This window comes from Canis aureus, chromosome 28 (assembly GCF_053574225.1).
Source record: "Canis aureus isolate CA01 chromosome 28, VMU_Caureus_v.1.0, whole genome shotgun sequence".
In the NCBI taxonomy this organism is placed as follows: domain Eukaryota; kingdom Metazoa; phylum Chordata; class Mammalia; order Carnivora; family Canidae; genus Canis; species Canis aureus.
The window spans coordinates 33138373-33155472 of record NC_135638.1 but is presented as its reverse complement, the minus strand read 5'-3'; positions in this window follow the sequence as shown (position 1 = coordinate 33155472).

Genomic DNA, 17100 nt, shown 5'->3' with positions numbered 1-17100 from the left:
CCTGTGGCCCAGCCTGCAGAGCAACTTCCTTCTGGTCAGGCCAAGCACATCACAGCAGTTTCTCCACTCGCCTTGGGAGGCTAGTGTTATTACATTGCCATCTTCCAAGCTTTGTAGCCACAAACTTTGAAAGTTTTAAAAGATTTGTTGAAGGAAAAGAAATGTCAGAAGTCTTTAAAACATAACAGTAGGTTGAAAACCATGTGCAGGATCATATAGTAACAACAGAAATGCTCTAATATTATAAGGCACGGTGATGAATGAAACTATTTACAGAAATGCCTAAATAACATTATAAGATTATACTAATAAGTGAAGCCATACAAGTAGAGAAAATTAACTACCAACAGCTTCCAGAGAGTTAAAGGTCTATGAAAACGAATATTTCTATAGCCTCATAGTTCTGCCTGGCATTTTATTACATTTAGAAACTTCAACTGCTCTCACTTTAGGTTTTGGCATCTGAAAATAAAGACTAGTTTTATGGATAGTGCTCAAGTTTTAATGGCGATTATGAGTAATGAAAAGCATTAATGTTTAAAAATTTAGAAGTTATGCCAGGATCAACATTAGGATTTTCTATTAGCACGACTGAGGGAGATGTCATGTTCATAATTTAATTGAAACTCATTGCTCTAATTTCCTTTCCTACAAACTCATTGGAAACCTGATGCTGTCTGACATAATAAACAGCTCCACATTATAGTGCTCTCCTGTTCCATAACTTGTATGCTATTTTAGTGTTTACCGAAGTTACATAAGGCTTTTCTGCCCCAGGACCAATTTTCTTATATTCCATAAACTTCACCTCTGAGAATCTCCAGTTGGTCCTCTGGGAAGGGTTAAAGAAATGGAAGTACTTCTCTTAGAATAGTTACTGAAAATGCTTCATTCTGCTGAAGATGATGCCTATATACAAAACCTCTAATATCACTGACAGATGAATGTAATGAAAATTAAGATTAGTATGAAACTGTAGATGGTGGTGGAGGAAAAGAAAGAGGGGCATTTGTAGCATCGGATCTTTTCCTGTAACCTTTTTTCAACCGTCTGTGAGCTGAGGCAGGGGACCGGGCAAGGGATAAAGGACATATTAAGGTGAATAAAAAATGAAAGGTTAGGGGCACCTGGGTAGCTCAGTGGGTTAATCTTTGGACTCTTGATTTCTGCTGAGGTCATGATCTTGGGGTCATGAGATTGAGCCCCTGTGTTGGGCTCTGCTCTGGGTATGGAGTCTGCTTGAGATTCTCTTCCTCTTCCTCTGCCCCTCCCCCTCCAATGTGATTTCTCTCTCTCTCTCAAAAAAAAAAAAAAAAAAAAGGTTAAAAATGGGGAAAAGCCATGGGATTTTGCATTCTTCAGACGACATGAGTTCAACTACAGCTCTAGACTCTCTAGACTCATATGTGACTCTAGTCGAGTGGTGGCCAAACCATCTAATAACACCTGGAAGTAGCTGGCTTCTCCTTAGTAATAATAGTGTGCCATCTATGAGCGCTCACTATGAACCAGTTACTGTACTGGCAAAACTATACACACATTCTCTCTGAGAATACCCATAATTTCCCGAGGCAGGTATTATTATTCTCCTTTTACAGATAGCATGTCTGGGTTTGGCAGAATTAACTACTTTCCCCATGTCACCCAGCTCATAGGCCTGAGAGTTGGAAATTGGATCTCAAGGCCTTCCTTTTAACTAGTTCATCTATACCACCCTTTCAGCTTTTTGATGATTCTCCACTGCTGCCAAGATTCGTGATAATCATGATAACAGTGCTAACCAAAATTTCCTCAATACAATGATAAATTTTCAGGGACAAAACAAAGGGTTGGATAGACATCAGTTTTGTCAAGGAGCCCAGCCCTGTTCTGTCTAAAACAAACAGGGACACAGAAATCACAGATATTTTACTGTGAAATATTTATTAGGCCAGAGCTGTGTATTCATTTCCATGCTAGACATTGTCGGAATATAGAAAAGATTCTGGTTACAATTGTCAAAGAGTAAACCCTTTCTGCATAAATTAGAGAGTGATGTATTTGTTTAAATGCTGTGCTCTAGGATGAATTAGTATACTTATTTCTCCTACCTGTCAAACAAGAGATGTGAAAAAGGAAGTAAAGTAGAAACTTATCCATTGTGGGTAGAAGTACATTTAATTGATCAACTGTTTCTGGTTCAAACAAAACATCATGGAGTTAAGGAGATAAGATAAATGGACGGAACCACCAAATAATACAGAGCCACACATCATCAAGTGACACATGAAATGCCAAGGAAGTGGGAGGAAAGAGGACTAGGAGAGTCAGGCTTCCTTGTAGGAATATTTTATTTGGTTATTGAGTTATAGGCAGGGGGAGCAGAAGAATATCCCTGAAACATGACATTACTACTGAAAAGATATTCAAAAGTTTCTGTGGCACTGGTTCATTTGAAATTGAGGTATGAGGAATATATGGGTGGCTCAGTGAGTTAAGCATCTACCTTTGGCTCAGGTCATGATCTCAGGGTCCTGGGATCAAACCCCACATGGGGGAGAGTCTGCTTGTCCCTCTCCCTCTGCCCCTCCTCCCTGCTCAAACTCTCTCTCTTAAATAAATAAAATCTCAAAGGAAATTGAGTTTTGAGGGAGCTAATTGATATTAAACATTTGTCAAATGAAGAAATGAAGGGATGAATGAACACATGATTGATTTGGCAGCTGAATTCTAATAAATACTAAGATCTGAAACCTCCTCATGAAATATTGGCTAGTGTCTTTTAGTCATAACATGTAAACATTGTATTAGATTCCTGGGTTTGCCTTAACAAATACCATAGACTAGAAAGCTTAAAATAGCAGAAATGGGCCATAGTACTGGAGGCTGGATGTCTGAAATCAAGGTGTTAGTAGAGCCATTCTCCTTCTGAAACCTATAGAGGGGGGACCCTTCCCTGCTTCTTCCACCTTCTGCAAGCCCAGCCATGCCTTTTCTATAATAATTATTTCATATTGAAAGAACTATTCCAGTCTTCATGGCTCTCTGCTCCCTGGGTCTTCACACAGCCTTCCCTTGATGCCCATCTCTGTGTCCAAATGTCCTCCTTTAATAAGGACACCAGTCATAGTGAGTTAGGGCCCAGCCTAATGACCTCCTTCTAACTTCATTACCTCTAGGAAGATCCTATTTCCACATAAGGTCGCATTCAGAGTTCCTGGGGGTAGAACTAAAATGTGTCTTTGTTGGGGGCACACAAGTCAACCCATAATGAACACCTCCTTCCATTCTCCCATTGTCCTGACATTCCAGCAGGACTCAGGATAGCATGCTGAGCTAAGGACGAACTGAAACATTACAATTGACTGGGGAGAAGATTTTTTATTCTTGAAGACTAGAAATAATGATAGTACTAGTTCTTGGGAGGCAGAATAGGATTGCCTCACTCCATCAATAAGACCATAGTGTCCACCCTCAGAATTCCCCTAACCCCACTCTCCTGGGGGGACCCTCCTCATTTTCTGAACCAGTCTCTAATGGGGCTGAGTATGTATGTGTTCACATAAATGAGCATCAATTTGCAAGACAAAGTAAAGCACATTCTTAGTTCTTGACTGTTTTATTCCACCATGCTAATAAAAAAAAAAATCAAATCTAAACTTAGTCAAACACACAAATAATAGAATACAAAACACACACACACAAAATCCACACCATACAGTTAAGAAAGCTTTTTTAGTCAGAACCAAAGAGAACATATCTGCTTAAACAGGCTGATAAGTGGTAAAGCCTAATTAAAATAATAATTTCATGATAGGAATACAAAGGTTTACACAGAGGAGCCATACTCAGCATAATAGCAAAAAAGTAAAACCCAAATGACCAGCAATTAGGTATTGGTTAAATAAATTGTGGTATATTCTCCTTATGATGGGATCTTATGCATCCATAGTAGATTCATTGTCAATGAATATTTTGTGTTGAGAGAAATACTGAGCCATGTTCATTAAAAGCTCAAAAACAGCACAGTTAAATAACTTAATTCTGCAAACATTTATTAAATACACATTCTTATTATTTACATGCCTATATAAAAAAACTAGAAGAAAATATATTATGTATATTATATATCTCATATATATTGCATTATATATAAACATACATACATATATATCAAATTTTATGTTTAAGGTGCCTGGTGGCTCAGTCGTTTGGGCGTCTGCCTTCAGCTGAGGTCATGATCCCAGGGTCCTGGGATTGAGCCCCTTGTTGGGCTCCCTGCTCAGTGGGGAGTCTGCTTCTCCCTCTCCCTCTGCCCCTTCCCTTGGTTTATGCTCTCTCTCTTTCATTCTGCTCTCTCTCTCTCAAGTAAACAAATAAAATCTTTATATATATATATATAGATAGATAGATAGATAGATAGCATTATGCATATGTAATATATATATATTTATGCATAATGCTATCTAATTCACACAAAAGCACTTCTGAGCCTGCAGTGGTCAAGCAGGCCAGGTCATTGGGAGACTGTTCATGGTAGCAGGGCCCTAAGCACTGGGCTGAGAAATGGGTCAGAGTCCCAGGCTCACAGGACTGGACCAGCAGAGAGGCCTTCTTCCAGACACCGGGTTTAACACAGAGCTATAATCCTCTACTGCTAAGTTAGCTGAATAATTAGTAGAACTCAGAAAAGTGCTGCCCGTGTTATGTCCGAAGACAGTCTGTAGGGAATGGAGTGAGGATGGCAGGCAACAGCTGCCCATGTGACATTTTTGGAGTGATGGGCTCCCAAGTCTAACTGTGAGCAAAGAAGGTCAGGCTATAAATTTAGGGGTCCAGCAAGGAGGCCTAGGCCAACTCAGTTCAGTGGAACAGGTTTTAGATGGAGGGAGGTAAGGTAAGAGAGAAGGTGGAGGCTGCTGACCCACTTCCCATCCAAGGCCGGCTGTGCTAAAGAATTGGAAGAGGACTCTTGAAATTGTACATGTGGTCCCTGCCGTGCCTCGCTGTGCTCTGGAGCTGTGGAGTTGGAAGCAGTCAAGCAGGGACGGGTCGTCACAGAGGGCAGAGCATCCCGTAGCAATTCCAACTTGGCCAATTAACAAAGCCGAAAGTGAAAATCATGACAACTAGTCAAGTTTAAGGCATGAAACTGAACCTAAAGTGGACCCTAGGAGGAGGACTGACAATGAAGCTCCACAGTGACTTTATGCAGTGTCACCACAAGGTATTTATCATCACCCACCAGAAGACTTCTGTAACAAATATACATATCAATTTTGTCTGATATCCTCCTAGAGTTTTTCAGTGTACAACCTCCTCAGCCTTATGAAGTAGCCCTGGCTGAGAGCAAGTCTTGACCTTGAGCTACATCTCCTACCCCTGCCCCTGCTGCTCTGAAGGAAACACAGTACTATTGCCAGAACTGAACCCCAGGCAGGCCTCCTTGTCTGCTGGCTTTGCCCCACAGTCAGCTCGCCTCCTTCACCTGCCAAGGTGCACTCCTCTGCTGCTGCCCACACCCAAGTTATAGGAGTGAGCTTTTTCACTAGGAAATCCATTCATCCAATACCATTTAATGAGCATTTTCTGTTGCAAGCCTTGTTGGATGCTGAGCTTTGTAGAGATGGAGAGGGCCTACTCCCTCCTTCCAAGTACATAATTGGTTCATGGGCCTGTCATCATGTTACAAAGTCTCTATCCAGATGGCAGCTTATTCCCTGACAGGCCATCTGAAACATCTGAAACCCTAACCCTCCCTACCTTTCTTAACCAACTTGATCTTCTTGTGTTACATTTCTCACCATCTGATATGCTCTGTTTGTTATCTGTCTCCTATGAGAATGTCTCTCCATAATGATGGGCAATATGTTTTCCACATTGTGGTATCCCTTGAATGCACAACAGAGCCCAATATGTAGGAGGCACTCAAGGAATATACTCAGAATGAGTGGATTTTATCAATGATATGATAGAAAGACAACAGACAGTGTGCTCTGGGCACAGATGTTGGTAGGGGATCTAGGGCAGGAATGAGGGAGAAAAGATTTTCTGAAAGATACCATGCTGAGTCTTGTTCTTCTATTGTATTTATCTCTCTGCCCCCTGAGATGCTTGAGGACAGAGACCATTTCTAATTAATCTTTGTAACTCCAGTGTTTATCTAGCCCAGGGTTTACCACTTAAATGAGATTCTAATGAATGTTAGTCACCTGCTTGGCCTTATTGTAGTTGGAGATAAACTAAAAAAATAATAAGTTATTTAATCTATTTCATGAAGCCAATAATTTATGAATAGAAACTCTCTTCCCACTCACTGTTTAGAATGGAAAGGATTTTCAAGTATGTAAAGTCATGTTTCAAGATAAAAATAAAAAGCAAGAAATTTTAATGAATGTATAGTTCCTAGAAATTTTGATTTAGACTAATGGCTTCATATCACTTCCATTTTTTTTTATCCCTGCCCCCTTTCTCATGCAAAAATGAAATTGCTGTTTCAAAAGACTACCTTGGCCCCAAAACTTGGCCTTGAAATGAGGCAACCATATTTAAAATGAAATCAGATGTCTGTTCCCACCCAGAAACCTGAAGATCTTCTAATTAGCTGCTGGTACACATGTTGGCAAGCTATTAATAAAAGAATTATTAAGAATAGTGACAGCAGTTAGTAAATGCTGATATCAGGAAGTTCAAACCCAGCCAGTCCAAACACATTCCTCCAAAGACAACTGTAAGTCAAGTGAATCTGACAGTCTTCAATCACAGTCAAATAGGTGTGTATCAGTATAGTTCTCGATAGTTATCCATTTAATTACTATCCGCAGTCTGTATCATTTTTTAGTACTTTTCCTTTTTTATGCCTGTCTTAATCCCCAGAGGAAAACACAAAATTACTCCAGATGTCCCTGAATGAATAGGTATTCCATTCATTATTTATTTTCTTTGCAATCTTAATGAATAATCCTAATGATAACTGTGCTATTATGCAAAAATGTAATCTTATATGTATCAATCTTATATTCCTAAATTTGAAGAATCATCAGCAAGATTAGAAGCAAAAACGGTGTTTTGATTGAATAAATTATATATGCCAAATGGCTTACATTTTAAGTGGAAATTCAGACTTATTTTATGTAAATTTAAACTATTCAACTTATTTGACACTTGGGGTATTTTACTTCTACATTGACCACAATAGAACCAGAACAAAGAAAAAGCTGAACTATATCCCTGCCTCAAATTTAGGAATAACTTTATAGCTTCTTTGATCTCCATTGATATGAGAAGCAATTTAACAAACACAAGGGCAAACATTTAAAAATCAACTCATACAAATATGAGTACCTGATTGGAGACTTTACTCGACACCTAACTTTCCACACAGCACCTGTTACGCTCCCCGTGCGATTCCAGCATGGGAGATGCAGCAAGGACAGAACTGACCAAGCCCTTGTTCTCATGAACTGGTTCTTCTTCTAGTAGTTAAACTTTGTGGTTCATAACAGCTATTTGTTCTCAGTTATGCATTTGAAAAATACTGGCATGTTATTAACTCTATTAGCAAGGCAGATTCAATCATAAAACTGATTTTGAAAATAGGGTATTTCACAGCAAAAATTTTTCGTGTTTTAACATCTCATTCCTTTTCTCCATTGCCTCCGGCCTGCATTGAGAAAATGGTATTTCCAAATGCCGTGAGTAACCGAGAGACAATTATTTTTATTATGCCTGTTGTTTAAAAAAAATAATTTCTTATTCAACACAATCCAGAATCTTGGCAAATATCGGGTAATTTAGACTATACGCAAAAAAAGAACTTGGGTCGAGACTGCCAAGTCTCTCATTTGCATGAGCTTGTGTGCACATAACCTGGTCATGCTCATGAAGTGAAGAGCTCCAAGACATAGTCCTATTTCCAAATTATGCACCTTTAATTCTGTTGTGAGCCAACTAAATCTCTGGCCGAGGTATGAGAGCTCAGAAAATGAAATCAGTTGTAATTGTCTACAGGCTTGGTCAGTGTACCTCCCTCACAGCTGCCTTCTCTGTTGGCGGTTGGCCGACAGACAATAACAAGTCTCAACATCTCACTCACTTGACCCCTTATTCCTACACACACTGCTAAAGTTCTGCTTCAAAGGCCTGGGTACCTCTCAGCTGCATTCTTACAATCGCTTGTTTTTTCAGTTTTGCGGGTGAAGGGATCCCATCGGGTTTCACACTGAGGAGACTGGGTTGAATGGTGACACCACGGAGCAAAGCAGAAAATCTGGGCGAAGAGGCAGCTTGAGAGGCAAGATAATGAGTTCCTTGTGGTAGCTATGTGGGGTTGGATGTGTCTGGGGAGCACCCAGCTGGAAGTATCAGCTAGGCAGATGGGTGTGCCATGCTAGAGCTCTGGTGGTTAGGAAGTGGTCAACATAAAGGCACCAGGGGAGCCCACCAGGGAGAGACAGTAGACAGGAAGCCAAGGGGACCAGAGAGAGTGCAATGGGGAATGTGGGTCATTCTTTAAGGAAAAACATCCATGCCAGAAGGTGTGTATCATCCATGCCAGAAGGCCGGGCGAAGGAGGTAGGAACAATCAGTTTTTAGAAACAAAGAAGGAAGAGTTTTAAGGAAAAGTAGGTAGTCTAAATAATGCGACAAAGAGTAAGAAGATGGCTAAAAAGTGGGGTTTCGGCTTGGTGTTGGGAAATCCCTGGTGATGTTTCCCAGAAAGGCCCATTGAGAAGGAGATGGAAAAGCTTAGCCATAGAGGGTTACTGAAGGGGAGAAGAGAGGAAGGAAAGGCCGAGTAGACCATGCTTTCTTGGAGTTTAGCTATAAAAAGGAGACAAATAGGCAGGCACCCAATAGAGTGAGGGATTTTTCTTTTTCATGGCATGAGAAACCTATTATGTTTAGACTGTGAAGAAAGAGCCAGAAGAGAGGAGACGCTGTAAGTAAAGAAGTCGTGGTGGATGGAGCAGGATCACACAAGTGGAAGGGGTGGGATTTAGTGGACGAGAGAGGAAATTGTCCTTGAATATGAGAGAAGAAGGGGAGGGAGCTGCAGATACAGGTAAGTCAGTGTGAGGGTCAGGACATGAGAGCATGTCTAATTTCTCTCTTTATTCTCTTGAGACTTTATAGCTTCTTTCCAACTACAGAAAAATCATGGTCGAAGCCATCAGCTACCCTGCTTGGGAGAAGCAATTGGTTTCCCCTTCATTTTTACTGCCAACTTTGAGAGAGTTGTACAAACCCAGTTTTAAATGATCTCTAAAATGATATTTCACTTTAAGCTTAAAAATAAGAGATGTAATGACTAAAATAATTTGTAGTTTCTTGCTTCCTCAAGTAGGGATTTTATTAGCTACCTCGGTAGTAAGAATTTTTATTTATCCATTCAGTTATTCATTTAGTTAATGCATTAGTGTTTTAGTGATAATAAGTAGCTGAATTCTTTTAAAAGCTTTTTCCAGAAGTAGATGAGCATCAATTACACTGAAATGAAAGCTATTTTATTTGGCAGGCATATACAAACATTTGGACAGTCAACTTTGGCTTTCTATAGGTGTACTTAAAATTGGCAACTAGTGAATATTGGAAGGGCATTTTTCAAATCTAAAGTACAAAGGTTTTATTGATGTATTTTAAGGGAAGGATATAAAGCTATTTAACTTGTTTTTTAAACGTTAGACTAGTCTCAGGCACTCTTATAGGATATAGACTACTTTGGTGGGTAAACCAGTTACCAGAATGACAGCTTAACATTCCAAAACTCCTCTTGCAAAAAGAAATAATTATATATGCCCTATCTCTAGGCACCCCAGCAGCTCCTGCTCTGCTGAGGGATGACTGCTGTCGGAACAAGACCCAAGTCACCTGCAAATACCCATGGCCAAACACAATTCTCTTTTCCTTATAACTAGTAGCAAACTGGTCATTTCAAGGCAATCAATCATGCAGCAAGAAGTTTTTCACTGCTATCGTTCGATGACTTAAATGTGAACTGACTGAAATTCAGAATCTGTCCAAAGATTCAGAAGTTGTGTTATTATTAGAATTTTCTAGGCTCTTGCCCTGCGTTTGAACTAAATTATAAGAACACAAAAACATTTGTTCTGGGCTAACACACACCCCCTCCCCAGGATTCCCTTTATTATGGTTTCATTCAATATTATGTTTTACTCCTATGAAAAGAGTAGGTGCAAATGTCCAACCAAATGTTTCTGTATTTTTCTTGGCAAAACTCGGTTTAGATCTTTAAACTAGGATCCTTTAAAATAGACCTATTTAAAATGTTGAAAATATTTTCTTCCAGGAATATAATCAGTGGATATATATGTATGCTCTCTAAAATCAAAAACAAAAATCGCTTTATGTAATGTGTTTGGGTTTCTTTTTTTTGCCATATTTGCCAAAAATCATAGAACTAATTTCAGTGTCTAAATAGAAGCCTGTGCTTTCATTATCTAAAACTCCTAGAAGTTTGAGGGTTTCAAATCTTAAAACACTCAAACATCCTTTTGCTTTTTAAAAATAAGTGACCAGGGATCCCTGGGTGGCGCAGCGGTTTAGCGCCTGCCTTTGGCCCAGGGCGCGATCCTGGAGACCCAGGATCGAATCCCACGTCGGGCTCCCGGTGCATGGAGCCTGCTTCTCCCTCTGCCTGTGTCTCTGCCTCTCTCTCTCTCTCTCTCTCTGTGACTATCATAAATAAATAAAAAAAATTAAAAAAAAAATAAGTGACCAGCCCCCAATCAGGTGATTGTCCTGTTATTTGTAGGGTCAGTTCATACCTTTCCTCCCTTCACCTATGACAAGCAGGGACCCCCACACACAATGGTGCAAGCCTCACATCAATCCATTCTAGATCTCTCCCCAGCCTCAGAATCCATTGCATTAAACAACACTCTAAACAACTTAGGACTGGGTGTGAAATTATGTCTAACACTTACTTATCTCTCAAAACATTGGAAGTACATGAGAAATAGATAAAAGAAAGATCTGCAACCAGTGGTTTTGCTTCAGTGGTTAGTAAGACCCTTTGGTCCTTACAGCCCTTCACAGCTTGACATGTCTGTATTTTGGAGCCCTGCATATTTAACTGTAAAAGTTCACATAAATCCATCAACTTTCTTCAGCCGCTGGTGGAGCTCACATTGAATGTAATGATCTATTTGGTGACAGCAGCCATCACTATGAAAATAGACAAAGGGAAGACCAGTAGAAGAACAAGCTAAAAATCTAGCTGTGTTTTGGATTGCTCTCATGGCTGCATCACCACTAAAGTCTCTGCACGCTGCTGCTGTGTGATGCTGTGGTCAGGTAAGAAGCAATCAGGCTCAAGGCCACGGACACAAGCTGTGGCATACTAAAATAAACAGTATGGCAAGCCAGTTTTGAGCTAGAATGGTGAAATGGTTGGGTAGTTGGGTTTTCTGGTGTGGAGCAGGCTTTTTGCTTCAAGTGTGAGAATAGCCTGTGACTATTATAGATCTCTGGATGATCCCACCTCTCAGAGGAGGTGACAGCTCATGTCAGCATAGTGAAACACACTATTTATCCCTTTAGATTTGAGATAGCTACTTTCTAGACCTTTATATCTCTCAGTAGAAATAAACCAAGCCTGGAGGTTCTCAAGGTCACCTTGGTTGAACAAGACAGAATTTGAACTTCTCCTGAAAGCTGAAAGCTTGCTGGAAACATGATTTCCACTCCAGTGAAGGAGTAAAGGTAAACAAACCAGTGTGATGGTGATAAAGCACAGAAAAGAATATCAAGAACTAAGAGTTGATACCTACTCAGGTGGTCACTTCAAGTAAATGGGTTTCCTATTTCTTAGTCAAATATATACGAATTGTATCATATTTTTTTTGTATCATATTTAAAAATCACAAATTTCTCTGGGTTTGGCTTCATGCTACCCTTCTTTGTTGATGAAGTAAAATAGCAAAGTAGACATTTTCTATCCAAGTGCCAAAAATATTATGGTGCTAAAAAATAGATGCGATTTGACTACTTGTAAGTATGAAATCAGAAAAAAAAAATAAAACCACAAATGACAAGTGTCTTGTGAAATCATATGAGTCTTCTTCTCTCAAGTCAGATGACTAACATTGGCCTGACTAACTAGAGCTCATTGTCCATTAAATGGAGTTGACAGCCATGGTGACAGGAGATTCTTTGGCCTGCATTCTCAGGTGCCTGATGCTAACAATCAGAGCAGAGATGTATAAGTCAGCATATGGGGTGTATTTGTGGTATGTAGGTGGTGTGTATACGTGTGTGTGTATGCATATGCATGTGGGGTGTGATGGTGTGTGCATGTGTGTGGGCTGTGTATGTGTGTGCATGTGTGCATAATGTTGGTCTAGCAAACACCACTGCTGCTGTGATGTATGTCTCTCAGAAAAGGGAAGGTAGGCACAGACCCAAAAGCAACAACAGAAAAAAAGAAACTCACTGAACAGTGGCAACAGAGGTAAGTACAATTTTGGACATAGGATTATCAGTGTATAGAGAAATGAACACTTCCTAAAATATACTCATATAACTTTCTGTTGTGGGCTGAAGTATGTCATATGTTGAAACCCTAATCCCCAGTTCCCAGAATGTGATTGTATTTAGAGATAGAGCTTTTATTTTTATCCCCCTGCCACTCCCCTGCCTCCCACCAAGGTAGAGCTTTTAAAGAGGTAATTAAGGTAAAATGAAGGTATTAGGTTGGGTCCTAATCTAATGTGATCAATATCCCCATAAGAAGAAAAGATTAGGACACAGTCACACACAGAGGGGACAGCATGTAAAGACACAGCAAGAAGGCAGATACATCCAAGCCAAGGAGAGAGGTCTCACAAGAAACCAACCCTGCCACCATCTGGATTTCAGAATTCTAGTCTCCAGAACTGTAAGAAAATAAATTCCTGTTATTTAAGCCGCCCAGTCTTTGGTCCTTTTTATAGCAGCCCCAGCAAATGAATTCACTCTTCTGACTTCCTTCCAGAAGCCCCATGGATCCTTCCTCTGAATACAGTAAAGACCCTTTTGGTCTTAATATCAGTCACAGACGGTGGCCTGAGTAACTTCTAGAACAAGGAAGCGGTACTAGGAGTAGGTGGAGGGAGTGTCTTTTCCTTCTATGTCTTCCATAACCCATAGTTATTCTGGATGTGGAGAAAACAGAGACCAAGTTGTTTTTACAGAAATATCTCCTCCTCATTAGGCTTTTCTAAAATGCTCTACTATCGCAAGGGAATCAGGTTGTTTTTAGCCATTCATGATTTTAACACCGGGGACACATTGATAACACACTCATTTCAAAACAAGAGTGTGTTGTCTCTGCTGTTGAAAATGAGTCCTGACTTCTATGTAACATATTAGGCAAAACAATTATTTCTATTTTAGTAACATAAAAGAGCCCGCTTGAAAGAATTATGAATCATTTACAAATAAAAGCAAGTCAAATGAAAATAACAAATGTTTTTATTTACCTAAAATCTATCCTTCCATGTGATTTCATTACTGTGCTTCATTTTCCTCTCCTAGGGAAGATGTGACTTGCACATGTAAGATATTAGGTAAACAACAGTAACCTCCTTAATAACAAAATATACCTATATAAATTCTATAAGGCTGGATTGTTTGAGAGATTTAACAGTAGTTTTAAGAAATTATGTGCCTAACAAATGAAAAGCTAATCAACTACACTAACAAAGGATGTAAATTTGCTTTTTGTTCCCAGTTGTAAACAATGACAAAAGTTCAGATTCAAACATCCATCCTATCTAATAATATTCTGTGGAAGGCAGTATTGATTGGCTAACTCAACTGATATTCAAGCCCCATTCTCCGTCACCTATTTTTGCTACAGTCCACAAACATTAAATATTTACTTTCTAGACTCCCTTGCAAGTTAGGGGAGCCAAGTCCTGCACAATGATGTGAAAGCAAATGTCTTTGGTGTCAGGAAAGCAAGTGTCTTCTACAAAAGTGGTTGAATTCTTGACAAAAGAAATAAATTGGATTAGAATCATTTATTATTTTTTTTCTTTTGCTCTCCAATATGCATGTGATGCTTGGTACCATGCAGCCTGCTTGTGATTAAGAGGTAATGTGTATAAATATGAATGACTAACACAAGAAGGGTGGTCTAATATAAAAGGAAAAAAAAGAAAGTGAGTCTTGAGAGCGTTGTCGAGAAGCTAAATCTAACACTAACTATTTGCTTTTAGACTTCCTTTTATATGAGAAAAATACATTCTAATCAGTTTAAAGCACTATTAGTTGGATATTCTGCTACTTTCAACTAAAATCATTCCCAATTAATTACTGTCCCCAATTGTTTACTGTCTCTATTGCCTATAAATGGATTATGCATCTTTACCTGTTGTCACATAACTGGTAATGTCTCCTCGGTGTGGAAGGCAAAACCATCCTCTTCCCACTGCTGTTAGATTAGTCCATACCATGGACTTTGGTCAAGTAGCATTAGGGGTTTCTCCCAATCATCTTGTACTTTTTTCTCTGCCCTGCTCTTCCTGCCAAAGTATCTTTGAAAGGTCCCCAAAGCTCACAGAGAAAGCTGATCACACAAAGAGAATCCAATGTGCCAAATAACAGAGAATTCACATAGAAGCAAGAGACAGCACTAGAACTTTGAGATTTCCATAAACTAGTAGGACAGCTAGCCTTGTGCAGAGCCTGTTGGAGGGAAACTTGACTTTTATAAAAAATTTAACTATGCAAACTCAGTATTTAAAACTGGACTACAAGCAAGTACCTAATCAAAGACCAGGAGTTCTTGGGAATCAGTAGGGCCCTGAAGCAGAATAGGCAATATTACTAGATAAACACATGATAAGAGGAACCCAGAAACTGGAAGATGACGAGGAGGGCTGTAGAAAGATAAAGAGGAAGAGACCCAAAGCAAATTGTAAGACTTGCTCAACAAGTTTAGAGATCCTTGGGAAAGAAGAGCTGGCAACTGACATAAGACCACATTTAGTACTCTTTGTGGTAAATGTGTTGACTTCCTCATCAACGTGGGTTTAATCCCAAAGAGAGGAGAGAAGGGAGGAGTCCAGTTTATACTCTTGAATCTAGGAGATCCCAGTCTTGGTCAAACTCTTGAATCTAGGAGATCCCAGTCTTGGTCAAACAAACAGTCTTGGAGTGTTCACCTGTGCAGGCCTGTGGCAAGGTGCTGATGACACATCAGAATGATTTTCTCAAAAAACTAAGGTCCTGGTGGAACTTAAGGTAAGGATAGACATGAGAGAGAGAATATGCTTGGGTCACTAGCAAAGCATAGCAGAATCAGGATAAAATCAGACCAAGGGGCCCACAAAACTAGTGCAATTTGAAGACTCTTTGAGGGAAGAGCATGTTAGACCTTCCTATTTCATACCTTTAGAGTGTGCTGTAGGGGAAGATTGGCCATATTGTTTATATAAGATGTTTGGATAGCATATTTGTGGGGAACAGTACCCTCCTTCACCTGTACTTGCACAGAAAAGCCCAGATTATCTTCATTCATTGGCCATGTCTGTAGCAGAGGGAAAAGAAATCTTTTTCTACCCATCTTTGGTTCTCCATCTGAAGCCCTGCCAATTAGACTCAGGCAAGGAAGATTAACAAGAGAACAACAAACAGAAGTTGATTGATGTGCATTGTGCATACACACGGGAGCACTCAGTGATGGATGACTCAAAGGAGTAGTTAAAACATGGCTTTATATAGCACATTAACAAAATAACTATAAATTGTCACAGAAAAAAATGGACGAGTGACAAGACGAAAGCAAAGGACTCAGCTTCTAGGGCTGGCAAATTATGGGAAGGCAAATATATGTGAAAAGACAGATAAGGGCCAGTTGAAGCAAGGAATGTTACATAGATTCCTTTGGTACCATCTCTGGGACGATAGGGGTCTAGAGTGGTCTACTAGTGATCAACTTCTATTCTTCATGGTAGAGAGGGGAGGGGAGACATCTTTGAAAATTTATGACCTAATTTAGACAAATAGGACAAGGGCAGAGAGCTTTTCTTTTATCCAATTATTCTCAATTGTTCTCAGGTCAAAATAATCCTTATGTCAGAGCGACATATGTTGGGATGGTGTATTCTGCTACCTCTAATATCCAAAGAGAGTGAAAATGTCTGGCAGACCATGAGCAGCCTCCTGTGGGTGAAAGGCAAAATCGACCCCCCTCCGTCCAACATGTCACCTCACATGGTAAACCCTCTGAGGATTTTCATACTGATTTACATTTTAATAATGAAATGACTTGAAATGACTTCCCACCTGCCCTCACCATGGGTGAAAGCCTCAAACCCAGTCATGGCCTACTTGCTGTCCACGTCCTCTCCCAGCTCCTTCCCCATGGATGGACACTTTGTAAAAACCAAAGCAGAGCATCACCATCCTTGTTAGCATGAAAATACAAGGAGATTGTGTTGCAGTAGAGGAACTAAAGTGGCCAGAGAAAGGTGGCTTTGTTTGTAGCCACTCTACTCTGAAGACTCACCAGGACCAGAGTCTCTGCAGTGATCACAATAGATACTTCCCTCGTGGGAGAGGATGACAGGGACAGAAATGCCTGGAGGTAATGCTGAGGAAAGTGCTGGAGACTTAGGGCCTGGGGCTTCAGGACATCTATCCAAAAAGCCTTTATAGAGTGAAAAGGCCAATCAATTGAAAGTTGTTGTCTCTCTATTGTCACAGCACAGAAATCATTCTGAACAATGTCAGTGATCAACTACTTCTCTACAAAACATAATCTTTGGTCCAGATTCTAAATCACTGTTACACTTTTTTGGGTTTTTATTGTGATAAAATACATATAATATTTACCATCTTAACTTTTCTTTTAAGTGCACAGTTCAGTGGGCTATTAGGTACATTCATGGTGTACAACCATCACAACTGTCCATCTCTAGAAGTCTCTTATCTTACAAAACTGAAACTCTGTACTCATTAAACACTAACTGCCCAACCACCACCCCCTCCAGCCCATGGCAACCACCATTCTACTTTCTATTTCTGTGAGTTTGGCTCTTTGAGTACTTCATATAAATGGAATCATACAGTATTTGTCCTTTTATGACTGGCTTATTTCAATTAGCATAATGT